This window comes from Sciurus carolinensis, chromosome 8 (genome assembly GCF_902686445.1).
Source record: "Sciurus carolinensis chromosome 8, mSciCar1.2, whole genome shotgun sequence".
NCBI lineage: Eukaryota > Metazoa > Chordata > Mammalia > Rodentia > Sciuridae > Sciurus > Sciurus carolinensis.
The window spans coordinates 61,838,733-61,853,647 of record NC_062220.1 but is presented as its reverse complement, the minus strand read 5'-3'; positions in this window follow the sequence as shown (position 1 = coordinate 61,853,647).

Here is a 14,915-nt window from a genome sequence, read left to right as displayed (position 1 = left end):
TAACTGATAAACGAATTTCATTTGCTTAACTTTGAAATGATATGTTTCTGACAAAAAAAAAAAGTCTAACACCCACTCATCTCTTTAAATCAGTGCATGAAAAGCATTGAGCAGTTAAGATTCTTGATGTCTGAGATGGAGGGAATGTAGGAGGCAAGCAGTACAGTTAAAAATGCCTGGACTACCCAAACAGACTGGGTTTGAATCCAGTCTGCTACTTACCAGGAGCCTAAAGCACAATATCAAGTAAACTCAGCTGAGACTCAGTGTCTTCCTTTGTTAATGGGGTTAATAATACTAATTTGAGAGGGTTATGGTGAAGATGAACTTAGAAAAAGCAGGCAAAACGCTTGCCTGGCACAGGTGGGTGGGCGTTCCAAATGGTAATTTCCTTCCTTTCCCTCCCTCTCTGTTTGGGGGGAGAAAAAGATCAAACTAGGTCAGAACTAGAGAAGAACTTAAAGAAGGATGATTTGTTTAATCTTGTGTCTTTTTTTTTTTTTTTTTTTTTTTTTTTTCACGTGAGAAACTAGATCTCCAAGAGTTAGCTGTGGCTGGGGAGGATTATTCAGTGAGTCAGGTCCAGTGCCTAGATCTGAAACCAGAGCTGCAGGCAGTACTCAGGAGCAGGCAAAACTTTGTAGCAAAGTTCAATCTCATGGAAGGAACTTAGGTTTTAGCTTTATGAGGCACTGTCCTAAGTGTAAACTGAAAATGAGACAAAATATGTGTTTGCTTAACACCAGTTACAACTTAACATGTATGGAACAAATAGTTCTAATAATACAGAAATTCTTCTGTAGGCATTATACATATTGAAGTATTTCTTCTGATAATAAAGCAGACATTGTTTTCATCCTTTTTTACAGGTAAAGAAACTGAGGTGCACAGGGGTATACTTTTGCAAGGCTACAGATCTAGTCAGTGTTGAAGCAAGTATCCATTTAGACCCAAGGGTTTGTTTCAGACCTTGTCTCAGTCACTACATTGAACTCACTGCCCATGTACTTACCATGCATCATACCAGCTCTCAGTATATAGTGTCCCTCAAGTTTGGTTCTATTCCATCTTTTAGGGGCAGTTAGGAAAAAAAGAAAACCAATGGAACAGGAATTTGATATAAGAACACGCTCCTCCTCCAGAATCCAGTGGAGTCATGGAAGTGCATGCTGTTAATTTGGTGCTCCTCAGCACCAAGTCTATTCTTCTTTACCCTAAATTGTGATATTTGAGCTAGAATTTGAAAATATTTCTTTGTTGTCACTTAGCACAATATTAGACTTTGTTAGAAGAAGGTGCTAGATTGACAGTGACAAGAAGGAGGGGCTCTTTTTCTTGGGTATAGCGCTTTTCTGCTTGGTCCTGTGATGTGGTGGTCCCTAAGTGCCTTCTGGACAGTGTGCCTGAAAGACCACTGTTACACTCTCTCCAGTAAAGTTGGCCAGTTCTCCAGTCTGTGGCTTCCCTGTCAGTCTCACTGACATAGCAGTGAGTGACTTCCCAGCAAGTTTTACCAGCAATGCAGCTCGTGGATTACTACCAGCTCAGTGTGTAATACCTCAACAAATTTCTTGGCTATCCAGTGAGCCATAGCCATATATATATATATTTTTTTTTCCAATGAAGTCTCACTCTAGCTTTGTAAGATGGTAGGTGAAGATTGGGGGGGTTCTTCCAAGATATTAGCCTCCTCGGTTACTCCCCTGCAGTCCTAAAGGCAGTGATTGCTCCTTATATCTGCTATCCCTGCATTCTTTAGTGATCTCTATTCTTTTTGTAGTCAATCCCTTTTATTACTTGATAACTCTTCATGTTAATTTTGCTGTGTTTCAAATTTGGTAAATGACATAAGCATAAGGGAACCCTCAAGAGAGTTCAATCTTGGGAGTCAGAAATTAATACTGTCTTTAGGGAAACTTGACTATGTCACTTGGAATGTCTCAAAGATTATTCCTTCATCTGAAAAAAGGAGGTGGTAATATATATGACAGGGTTAAGTGTCATGTAAATATGAAACTTGAAAACTATAAAGTGCTATCAGAATGAAAGGAATTAATTATCAGTATAGGAAATATGGATAGCAATAAAATGAGAATGTTCTCTATAAAAATTGGGAATTTATTGGGGAAGGGATTGATAGCATTTCTTGTCAGACGTATTGCCATCAGATAAATATTTTTGTTTGTTTTGTTGGTATTGACTGCCTTTTCAAAGATGAAAGCAAAAAGTCGAGAGTCCCAAATAATTTCAAATTTGCAGCTCTATAAAAAATATGACTGAAATCACAATCATTTTGAAATGCTAGGTGCAGAATAATGTGGTTTATTTCTATTCTGGCATCCTTCAGGTTTGCTTTATTTCTCCTTTGTCTTCTTTGACCTTTTGGGATTTGATGCTTCTGTCATAAAGGAATTATTTCATCATTTAGTCCTCTATATGAAGAAAATGATACTTGATATTGCATTCTATCCCAAAAGAAAAATAATTTCGAAATTCTGAAAGCCAAAGGAAGAGAGGCCTGAGTGTGTGCCATTCATAAACGAGTTCTATGATGTCGATTCTTGTGGCAGACAGGCTCCACCCTGATGTCCTAGGATCCCTTTGAACCTGAGTGTTCTTTCCCATAGCTTCTATGTTCTTTTTCTTCCAACAGCCTGTCCTGACACTCTCTTTGGAAGACTGCCCAAAGGCTATTAGACTCAGTTTGCCTAAGGTATAGAAAGCCAGAAAAAAACCATCTGCGAGTTAACCTCTCTCCCAGAATGAACCTCCTTATGTAGCCCAGCCCTCTTCTTGTAGTGGCAAGAAAATCTGAGGTTCATTTATACCTTAAATTTCCTGATAGGACCATGTTGCTGCTAGGATTTTGCATGAAATAACTTCCTCCCCTAACTTGCTCACTCTGATATTTTATTGGCTTTTCGTGGGAAAGATTTTCTAAATAAATCATGTGTACACAATCTTCATTTCAGGGTATGATTCTGATGTGAGACACTGCCTTTCCTTTTTGCAGATGAGGAAACCGAGGCTTGGTTATTTTAAATTGCCCAAAGTCACACCATCAATAAAGGATGGAGTTATGATTTGAACCCTGTGTGACTCAAAGTTCTTACTATCAATGTTATGTTACATTTAAAATCCTTAATACTAAGTGCATTTTTAAGTAACTGAACAGATGTGGAAACAAAACTCAGCACTTGATTGATCAACAGATGTAAAAATGTTGTCCATATATTAAGAAATCTGTAAGTGTTTGAGGAGGAAAACTACAGACAGTATGACCAAAATGTGGTGCACCTCATCTAAAAATCCTTATCAGAGATGTACTGACATGTTCCACATTTTTGCTCAGTAGTAAATGTTCAGTGTGGTTCTTCAAACTAAGGTTGAACTGGATATTTATATTAGTTTCCTACTGCTTCTGTAACAAATCAGGGGTTTAAAATCCAAGATGGGTTTCACCAGGCCATGTTAGACTTCTCATCTCACAAACTGTGGATCACAAATTAAGGTGTTGGGGACAGGGTCTGCATTCTTTCTGGGATCTTCAGGGGAGACTCCTGTTCTTTGCATTTCTTGCTCCTAGAGGTGGTCCAGGTTCATTGAGTTGTGGTCCAACTGCTCCATCTTCAAAACCAGCAATGGCCAGCCAGGACCTTCTCATCTCTCTGTCTCTCTATCTCAGATACTTCTGATGGCTTCTTTTAACTTTTCAGTACTCTTGTGATTATTTCGACCCCACTAAGTAATCCAGTAGGATATCTCTATTCTGAAGTCAGCTGATAAGCAACCTTAGCTCCACCTGTAACTTTAATTTCCCTTTTCTATGTAATATCACATATTCCTAGTTTCAGAGATTAGGATGTGGAACTTTTATACAATGCCATTACTCTGCCCACCACAGTATTATAGATTATTATGGCTCCTATCCTTACTGCTTCTTATTTTAGGTCACCAACATCACTACCATGTATTATTGTGGGTTTTTATTCATCCTTTTACCTCAAAAACCACAATTGTGTCGCTAGAGAGACATTTCTGAAACCAATCTTTTTCCTGTGTTTAAAATCCACTCGTTATATCCATTATGTACACAGCAAAGTCAAAATGCCTGGTGCTGCTTTGATTCTCCTCCGCCACTTTCCTATCTCTCTAGCTATGTTTCTTTATTTACCTCTGAGATTAGAACTCAGGGCAACCGATTTGTGGGTTTTCCAAGATAGATAAATGAAAGTAGGTACATTTATAACATCTATTCTAGGTCCCTTGGAATATAAGTCAAGACGTAAATTTCAAAATTCAAATTTAATAATACTCATATTAGAGCAACGTGGTATGTAGGTCAATCTCCCACCATACCTGAGGCCTGGAACAGCTGACCCAGGTGTCCTACCCAAGGGTTAGAACTATATCTTCCCCTCCTATTTCAATGCTTTGTTTCCACCTTCCTGAGCTGCTTAATTTCCTTTGCTTACTAAGCCTTTTTCTGTATTTGCCTAGAATACAATCCTCTATCTGTCTGACATAACTCTTTGCCTCCTAGACATACTTCTGGGGTTACCTTCTTTCCTTTCAGAAGCCTTTCTGACTCCTCCTACTACAAACACAATTCTCCTTTACATGTCCATGTATTGTTTTCGGAACTATGACTTCTCAGGTATTTCCTTATTTTCATATCCTATCTTCCATAGCAATAATGGGTGTGACTTTAAGAATGGATTCTACGTCTTACCCTTCTTTATACTTTTACACTGTCTGACACAATGTGAAAACTCAGTAAAATTTTGCCTAGTGGCAGATATGTTCAAAGTGAAAGTGTCTAAAATTTCATTATATGACCACTAATTAATATGAATTCTTATCTATTTTATTAAATACCCATAGTAGTATCTTATAATAATAAGTTATAGAAGATCTCATTATGACAAAGAAAAGATAAAACAACTAAATATGAGCATGAGGTTAAGTAAAGAAGATTCTTTAAGAACTTGGGACAGCACTGGGTCTGGGCAGAGTCTGAAGATGGTGCTGATGGTGGTGAGGGACAGACTCCATGCACTCCATGTTGGCCTATGGATATTCCTGTTCCTAAACTCCCTTTCAATTTGTTATGATATTCACATGAAAATTCTTGAGCTTTTCTATCAAAGTATCTCTAATAATGTTACAATCACCTATCCTCAACCAAGAGCAATTTTATTTCAAGTTTCCAGTTTCACATAAAACTTCATATGAATTTTAAACTCCATTCTGTTGTCAGTTCATATTTGTACTACTCTAAATATGACTTTCTTCCCAAAGTTGTCCTACATGGTGTTGTAAGATTGTTTGCCATATTTATCTGGTGATTTCCAGCATACTTGGCCCAATCCAGTGACTCCATTGGTGTGCCCAGCGTAAGTTCAACAACTAGAAACACAAACCCAAGTTCTGGAACAAGTTTGGACTGCAGATACATACTTTGAAACCTTGACCCACTTGCTTTACCTAGCGAAATGGAAAATGTGGGAAGAGGAAAATGTTTTGAGTGAGTTCTAGTTCATAGCATCCTTTTCTGGGCCTAGAGAGGAAAGGAAAAAACCAGTGAAGAAAACTGTATTTCAATGCAAAGATCTAATACTGAGAAATTCAGGTCTCCTAAAGTTAGCGAAGCAAAGGGTTATGGGCTTAGAACCCATAAAACACATAAACAGAACTGTATGTTTAATGTAGTTTCTTGTCAAATTACCTTTGTAGGGCTAATGCTCTTTACCTTAAACCTCAAACATTTTATAATTGCACCTTCTTAGGTTTATATCATTTAAATTTGCATGAAAGGGCCAAGATTGTTTCATTTTACTTGAGAATTATTGTTCCTTGAATATTCTTCTGCATTATATAAAACCATCTTGGTATTTCTAAGCATTGGGGAAAAATACATGGTTCAACTTCTCTATAACTCAGAAATTTACTTTCAAACAGCACTGTCATTATTCACACCTCCCCCCTCTCCCTCTCTCTCTTTCTCTCTCTCTCCAAAATTCTAGAAACGTGGAGGGAAAAAGATGGAAGAAGCAAACTGACTACTTAAATTCATGATATTATCAGATTATTTTGATTGCTAGAAAGTTCTGAAGGGTGTTACTTTGATTCTTGTAAAATATTTCTTTGCATGAAATTTATGACCCATGAAATATATACAGAGTGGAGAAAGAGAGCTGCAACAGCAAATTGTTTAAATCATTGCTCCATCTTCACTATGGAGCCCACAAAGTATGAAGAAATTTGACCAGTTCAAGAAAGCATGAAAAAAAGATACTTTTTTGTTCTGTTACTTTAAAGCCATTGCAACATTTTTTGTAGTGATAACCGTTACTTTAATCAGAACCCATGACACTTTTGTTACAGTATTCAACATCTGCATAAAATATAGCAGGATAATATTTTTTGAACCTGGAAATGTATTCCTTCTAATCCAATCACATGCAGTCATACTGCTTGAATATGACTCTTACTTTATCTTTCTTTTTTATTCTTTTGCTTTCTACTTATTCAGTGCTTGTCAGTCTTAAATCATCATTCACATTCTGCTAAACTCAAAAAGACATTTTCATACCTTCTTTTTACTTTAAGCCATTTCTCACTAAATTTTTTAAAACACTGAAAAAAACCCAGATTCTTTGACTTCATGCCATCAAGTAGCTGTGTCTATCTCCATCCCCTTTTACATTTAAGTGGATAGTTCACTTTCTGTCACATTCTGTTTTTTTGATTTCTAAGGCTTTTAAAACCAACTTGCAATTTTTTTGTACTCATTCTTACAGAAAACTTTATAAAATACTATTTACTCATCTCTTACTTTGCTGTTTCTAACAGCTTCTATTTTTCATATTATTCCCTGTTTTTCAAGTATATATCTTAATTTATTGTTTTTTCACTATAACTCTTAATATATGCCTTCTGAGTCCCATCAATTTCCATCCTGAGCTTAAAAATAATTTTTAACTATCTGGTACCAATTTTAATATGTCTACTGCCTACATTCCAACTGCTTATTATTTTCATATATTTATTTTAAATGACAACGGTTTCATCTAAAGGAAGTAAAATAAGAAACAAAGGAATGATTATATCATGGATTTAATTTCTGTTAGTTTAAAATACTTGTAGGTAAAAGGAAAGTTGTGGGAAGAAAGTGAACATGTTAGATATTGAAATAGTAAGGAACAGTCAGTTGTGTTTCTAGTCTTTGGAAAAGCAAAGTTTCAAAGAAAAGTTCACCATACTTCCTTAGTCAGATTATTGAGAAGAACAAATGCTGATGAACATTTGGAGGCATTGAGAATGTAATTCTAATTATACTAATTTTAATAATTTTGCAAACTCTCCAGACACTACTCTGTGTGGTATAATTCACTTTTAACAATTTTAAGAGTTAGAATATGATCAATACTAGTAATCTTATTACTAGTATTACAAGGGTAAGTAATCCTTACCCTTGTTTCTTCCAAAACATGTAGATTGTAGTTTTTGCATATGTATTTAGGGTATTTTATACATATGTCTATGACTGAATATATTACTATATATTAAACATATACATATGTATATCTTACAAATATTACACATATTTTCTTGTAATTCATACATCCATTGAGAACCAGCCATTTGCCTTGATAGGGATTCTTTGAAAGTTCAGGTTTAACAAAGTTCTTAAGAAAGTTTTTTTATTTATATGATAAACTCAAGTCATTTTCCTACTGAACTCTTATGCTACTTGAGCCTTGTCAACACATTTCTTCCTATGATTTTAACATTCCAGACACAGCACAGTTTTACTTCAAGAGCATGACTTATATTTTCATTCCTACTAGAGGTCGAGAAAGTCAAAGGACACTATAATATATTAGGAATGAATGGAATACAATCTATTAATGAATATGAAGGGGAAATTGTCTCTAAAGCACAAAATCAACTCACACTAATGAAGTAAAAACACAATTTGAAGTGAGATTTTAAAAGATCCAAAAGAATAAAATTTCCATCTGGGAACATGGTGGAGTTTTAAGACAATGATCTCAATGTCTCTATCAAGGGGAATAGTTATTAAAGTGAAAAAAAAAAGAAGGGTAAGTTTCATTAAGAGAAAGAAGTACTTTAAGACAGATCATTAGAATAATTAGAAATCATTTAGTCGCTTTAGAAGATTTCAATACTCCAACTTCTCAGTTAGATCATATGACAATAAAAGAATCAGAACTTTGGAAAACCATTATCTTCACTCTGAAGAAAAGTGGGCATCAGGGGAGGCCGTAGAATTGAGGAGAAAAGCAGAGCTATCACAACTTTCTGAGATGAACTTCACAAACTTTAGATCAAAAGAGTTAAGATATCAAGAGAAAGAAACAATAATATGAAACTAGCATAGGCTCATAAAGAATAAGTCAAATCATTTTTATGGATAAAACATGACCTATTTATTGGGAATCCATGTTAGCTTGATCATAACATGAATGCAATCTCTGAATGCTTTTGTCAGTTATAAATACTTGAAGACCAGGCACCCATCATCCTATTTAATATCAGGTAGTGCTTCAGTTGGAAGTGCTCTTTTAACATGTTCCCTATATGGGACTTGGCCAGTACTGCACACAGTAGGCCTCCTATTGCCCTCTTGTGCTCTTCTAATATTTCATATTCTTCCAACCAGCTCCCATTGCTGCCTCTCATTGGATTTGTAGGATTACCCCTAGACATCCTTTCTCCTGAATATCTTCTAGACTTTTTCCAGAGTAGAGTCACTGAATCTAAAGCTATTAGGTATTTGAAGAGAACTAACCAATTTTAATATGCATTGAATTAATATTTGTTTAATGTACTATGTACCTTGATAAAGAAGTGCTATGATAAATATGATACAATTCAAAATTTTGTATGTGTGGAATAAATTTTTCCATGCTTTTAAAGGATAATCATAAACATTTTTACCTACAGTTAATAGTGGCCCTGATGTATCGATTACTAGTTATGTATAGTCTATAAATTAAATCCCATTTGGTTTTGAATCTTAATTAAATTATATTTTATATTAAAGAATTTTATAGTATAGGGACTAGAATTTTTATAATTTTAAGATTTCAAGGACATTTTAATGCAGTGCAGTTGTTCTACCTACATTAGGTTGTATTTAAAGTTTTATTTGAGTTGTCAACAATAACTTGCTAGGAGAACTAGAAATGAAGATATATTTTCTTCATTTGATAAGAATACGTGTTTGGGGATTTTTAATCAAAATTAAAGAGGCAAAGGTACATGCAGTCTGTTTGCTTATGTGACCACTAGACTTCAGGGATTCATTAAACTATAGACCACAAGAAAAATAAACTTATTATAACTTTAAGCCTTCCAAATATTTTAAAGGATATTAAATAAATATTACTCAAAAATCACATTTTAGCCAGTTAACACTAAATGAAAGAAGTGTAAGTTTTTCCAGAATTAATGGAGATTTATTTCCCAGTTTATTTCTCTGGAGGCAAATGTAGGCTTCTCCTCAAGGGTAGAAATATTTGCATAGGAAGTATGATTCAAATGGCTAGAAACATCTTTTCCACTCTCTACAAAATGCTTCACTATGTTTTGTCATACTGTCTCATAATTTTGCACTAGAGATTTATCCCTTTCAGATAATAAAATGCAAATATCTCTGAAAGGGTCTCTTCTACTTTAGTCATACTCATTTGGCTACTAGTGAACAAAAAAATGTTTTTACAGGATAAATGGAATGTTGCCAGCTAACAATTCCCTGGAGTCTGCACTACACCAAACGTTGCTTAGCAATTTCCAAGATTTTCTCAGTCTAATTTGCAGGAGTGTAGAGATTAGAAATCAAAGGGAAGTGGGTATGTTATATAGAGTCGTAAAATTGATATTTATTGTATGTTTCCATTCTACCTATACTGAAACCTTCACACACAAAGAAAATGGAAAGTTAGCAGGTGGGTGTGGTAGAGTAGTACAACTTTAATTGAATGGTTAGAGGAAAGCTCTCCTAGCAATTGATTTATAAACCAAGACTTGAAGGATAAATGGTATTCAGTTTTGCAAAAATTTTGGAAAGGCTTTTTAGGCAGAGGAAAATGAAAATATTTATGTACTGAGGTGGGAACTTGGCTTGTCAGTCAGTAGGTAACTCTCACTTTTTTTATGCATTCAATTGGAGTACTTTATACATTAGTTTTTGAAGTCTTCCACGATTTGGATTCTGCTTAATATTAATTCTTCCCTGACTTCTCACCATACATGGTGCTAATCCATGCCTCTGAAATTTTGTGTATACTGTTTCTTTGTTTAGCATTCTCATTTGTTCCATTTCATCTGATGAACTGGGTGTTAACTCAGCCTCAAGCATCTCCTCCTTTAGGGAGCCTGTCTCACTGTCCTCTACCCACCACCCAGAGAATCACTCAATCTTTATGTTACTAACATCTCATACATTTGAAATACTACTTCACAATTACTAGTTTGCATGTCTGCTTTTATCACTAGTGAGTTTCTTTAGGACAGAGACACCATTAGTTCTTCCTGGAGTACATATAGTCCAGCATAATTTATAATTTAGCATTTATTTTCAATACCGTTTCCATGATATATTTGTTCTGGTTAAAAGCTGCTATCCACTAGAATATTTATCATTATTCCATTCAAAACAACAACAAAAAAAACCATTAAATTAAATTATGATTACTCAAAGTGGATGCAAATTAGATTCATGAAAATATGTAAAGATTGAGTCATTTTTGGCTCATAATTTTCAATTCGATATTTAAGTTTACCATACTTTATGATGGATGTTCAGCCCACATTTAAATACACTGGTACTGAGAGCTAGTTATCACTTCTTGAAAATCATGATTTAATAGTGTGTTTTGTATGGTTAGTTTATTTCCCTTTTTAAGTTATGGTTGTACAATTATGTTTGAAGCATTCATTGCACTATATTTACTGGAACTTGTGTTCATAACTTGGAACCTGGAGGCGTTTTCAACTACTAAGTCCCTGGCAGAAATGGAATAGCTGGATGTGAAGGTAGGAAGGTGAGAGGATGGGAGATGTGGCAAGAGAGTTGGGAAGAAGAAACAGTAATGCAGTTTCCAGGAGTTTTTTCCCCAGGCATAATTTTCAATGCCAAATCCAAGGAGATAATATGTGTAAAGTGAGGACATTCAGGAGGTTCACTTAGGAAAGTTTCTCTGGTGGTTTCTAATTCTACCAGGTTGTATAAGTGAAATGCCATGGTTACTGTCTCAGTGAACTGAGCCAATCTCAAGGGAACAGGAGAGGAAAAGAACTAAAGAACTAAAGCTAATTTCATGTCTCTTCCCTTTTACCTCTTTTCAGCAGTCACTCCAGCCTACACAGTTTCTTTTACCCTTATCTCAGATATACCTATCTACACGTGAGCACTAGGCATTTCTCTGAAGGATATCTTTGAAGGGATTCTTAGGGAAATAAATTGAAATTCAAGATCATGAGAACTGAATAGACACTGAATTTCCTGTGCTCACTGTATTCCTGTGATACCTCTGTTCCTGACACTTTAGTCATTCAAACATATTTCTCATTTGCTCTTTCCTCTACCTGAAATGTTCTTTCCTCATATCATCATGCATCCATGTTTTGCTCTTTTAGATCTGTAGAGTTCACAGAGACCTTCTGTGGTCCCTTCATCTAATATAGTTTCCTTCCCTCCTGTTTTTACCACTCTATTCTCTTTTATGAACCTGTTTCATTTCCTTAATAACAATTATTATTATTTAAAACCACCTATGTATATTTCTTTTTATTGCATGTTGTCCATCTTCTCCCTCTAGAATGGGAGATGAGACAGGTCATCAAATGTCTCTGGGAACTTAAAATATATTTTGTGGGATGATGGAGAGGGCATTGGAATCTACACATTTCTTTCTAGAAGAGAACAAATGCACCTGGGGTAAAACAGAGATAATGTCACTGGTAATGGAGACAAGTCCCAGTCTATTTGCAGCACAAGGTTATCAGCAACCCAAAAACCACAAGCTTTAGATCCCTTCACTTGCACAGAATCCTTCCACAGCCAAGGGAAGGATTTAGCAATGTGTTCATAGCGTTATGGATATGTAAAATCCATTAAAACAATGTTTTCATTCTAACTTTAGGATCTGCTCAAAGGTAAATTGAGTCAGAATACATTCGGTGTAAGTTTAGTGGCATATGCTATGTGCTCATGGTCCCTTTTGTGTAGAGCTAGGTAATGACTAGCTGTCCCCAGTGGAGTGGGATGACTCCAGGAATACTCCTTCAACCCTGGATCCATCATTAAGCATGGTGACATGAAGTGATCTATAAACAGGTTGGTTAACCTATTTCAAGAGGTATAAAATATTACTAACTATACCACAATACCTGAAATAACATTTTAATGTTAGTGCTTTATATACAAAGGAAATGATAGAGAATTTTTTTTCCCAAAATTTAAAATGGTTACATGATATATTCAATAACCAATTGCAAAGTTTAAAGGCCTTTAAGATATTAATAATTTTAAACTATTTCATTAAACAGTGCTAAGAGAAATATGAAATTATCATCCTATGTTTTTCACAGAAAATGATCTCATAAAATTATTGTTATATAATGATTTGATCAGAGAATACTGAACCAAATTATATAGGGAATAATGTATTAAAGAATATGGTAGGCCATTAATTAATAAAAGAGCATTATGCTATTTTTTCTGTTTGTGTCATATTTGTTGGATTAATTTTTTAAAGTTATAATTTTAACAATGCTCTGTGTAATTTCAGTAATTTGTTGGTATGTCATTTCTCATTCTAAATAAGTATTTGTTTTTAGACCTAAGTTTATGTTTGCAATTTTGAATTTTTTTTCTTAAAGAGAGCTTCCCAAATTGTATAAGTTTCAGATTTCACAAAACCTTGATATCCTCCAGATTTGTAATAAATATTATGAAATAATACATTAGTGTAACTAGTTACAAATACAGTTTCTCAGTGATAATTAATGGAGCAGACTGCAAGTTCTCATGGAATGTCACAGAAGATTCTGTTCCTTTGATAGACTCTCATATTTACTCAGGTACTTTCTTGATATGTTCTCATGTAATAAATCAGAAGATAAGATGCCATATATAGTTTACTGACCATTTAATCAATACACCATAATGGACATTTTGCAGGCCAAGTCAAAGGTAGTTTTTTTCAGGGAACAAGGTTAGTAACATACTGAAATAGATGACAGAGATATGGCATCAAGACAACCCAGCAGAACTGAAAATATGTATTTGGAACACAAAAGTTTTTTTCTCCCACAAAGTTTCCAATATGTCAGCACTTGTGCAGTGTCTAAGGAGATGAGAGCCTAAGTGACTGGCATTTGTTTAAGGTTTTATCCACAGACTAGGGGCATCTTTTGACATGCAGGTTCTTTCTAGTCTCAATAATTGAATGAAACTTTAATAGCTGTCTCTTCATTTATTTATCCTTAAAGTTTGTATCAGTGTGGACTCCCAGATTCTTACTTAATTTGCTATGCTAGACTGTACTACCAACATCACTGATTTTGACCCTCAAATTGTGCCAGATTTGGCCAATAGTTGTTCCTTGAATGTGGTTTCCTTGACCTTTTGTCTTGGCCCTCTGATTCTTTGAGCAATTTCCTCACTTCCTTATATAACAAGTTGTTCCATACTTATATCGTTATTTCTCTTCAGCAGTTCTGAAATCTGCCTATCCTTCAAAATATCTGGCATTTTTTTCAGAAACAAATACTACATAGAAAACAGGATTCAGTCATTTAGTTCATTTATTACTATCCATGGACCATTGCTTTAGACACTCTTGGTGGACAGAGCTAGGAAATATATAGAGAGATATTCAAAATGTATTTGTATGTACTATAATGAAAACATAGAATCATTGAAATAAGTTCATACTAATATTTACTATCTCAAATGTATTTATGTAATATAATAAACACTTCTAAATATTAAAACAAAAAATTCATAATATTACTTCAAATTAGCAAAATTCCCTTTACTTTTTATAAGATAAATGAAATCATTGGTTTATTACTAATAGAACATTAACATTTTTAAAGGGAAACTATTTGTTGTTTACATCCAATGGGCCTAGAAAGTAATAATACTGATCTTGGAAAGAGCAAATCCTAAACAGGTTTTGTTGGTAGTTAAACATAAGGTATCACAAAATCCTAGTTACTAGAGAAAGACATTAGCTACAACTGTGATCTAGGTATTTTATGGTAGATGACTGCAGTGTTGTTGTGAAGTGTGCTGGAGTGGAAAAATAAGACAAAAGCTCTTTCCAATCTTCCCCAATACTTTTCCCCACATGGAAAAATCAGTTAGCATTCATTATACCTGGAATCTTGAAATTAATAGGTACGTATGGAGGTAGAAACAAAGAAATAACTAATGATGCTATCTATGTGGGAACAACATTAGTGCCACAGAGGGCTTTGCTTTGAAGAGTTGCTTAAAATTATAATTGAAAATGTATCAAAAATACATGCACAGGTTTGTTCTACACACATGGGTGAAAACTAACCTGGAGTAATCTTAATTGGACTTTGTCACAAAGGGCTGCTTACAAATCAGTAGAATTCCAACAGAGACAGTCTATGGAGAGATAGACTGCTGAGACCAAAATCACTCTCAGTGAAATTTAGCCAAGGGAAAGGAGCAAATGGACTCAGGAACCCCGCAGCAAACTGAAACACTCTGCAAAGGACAGGAGACCAAGAATCAGTTTTGACCCCCTATCAAGCCCAGACAACAACCTTGGAGCTCACCAAAGCACCAGTATGCAAGAGCTTTCCTGTGCTCTCCACCCTCCTCCTTCCTGCCTGCTTCTTGA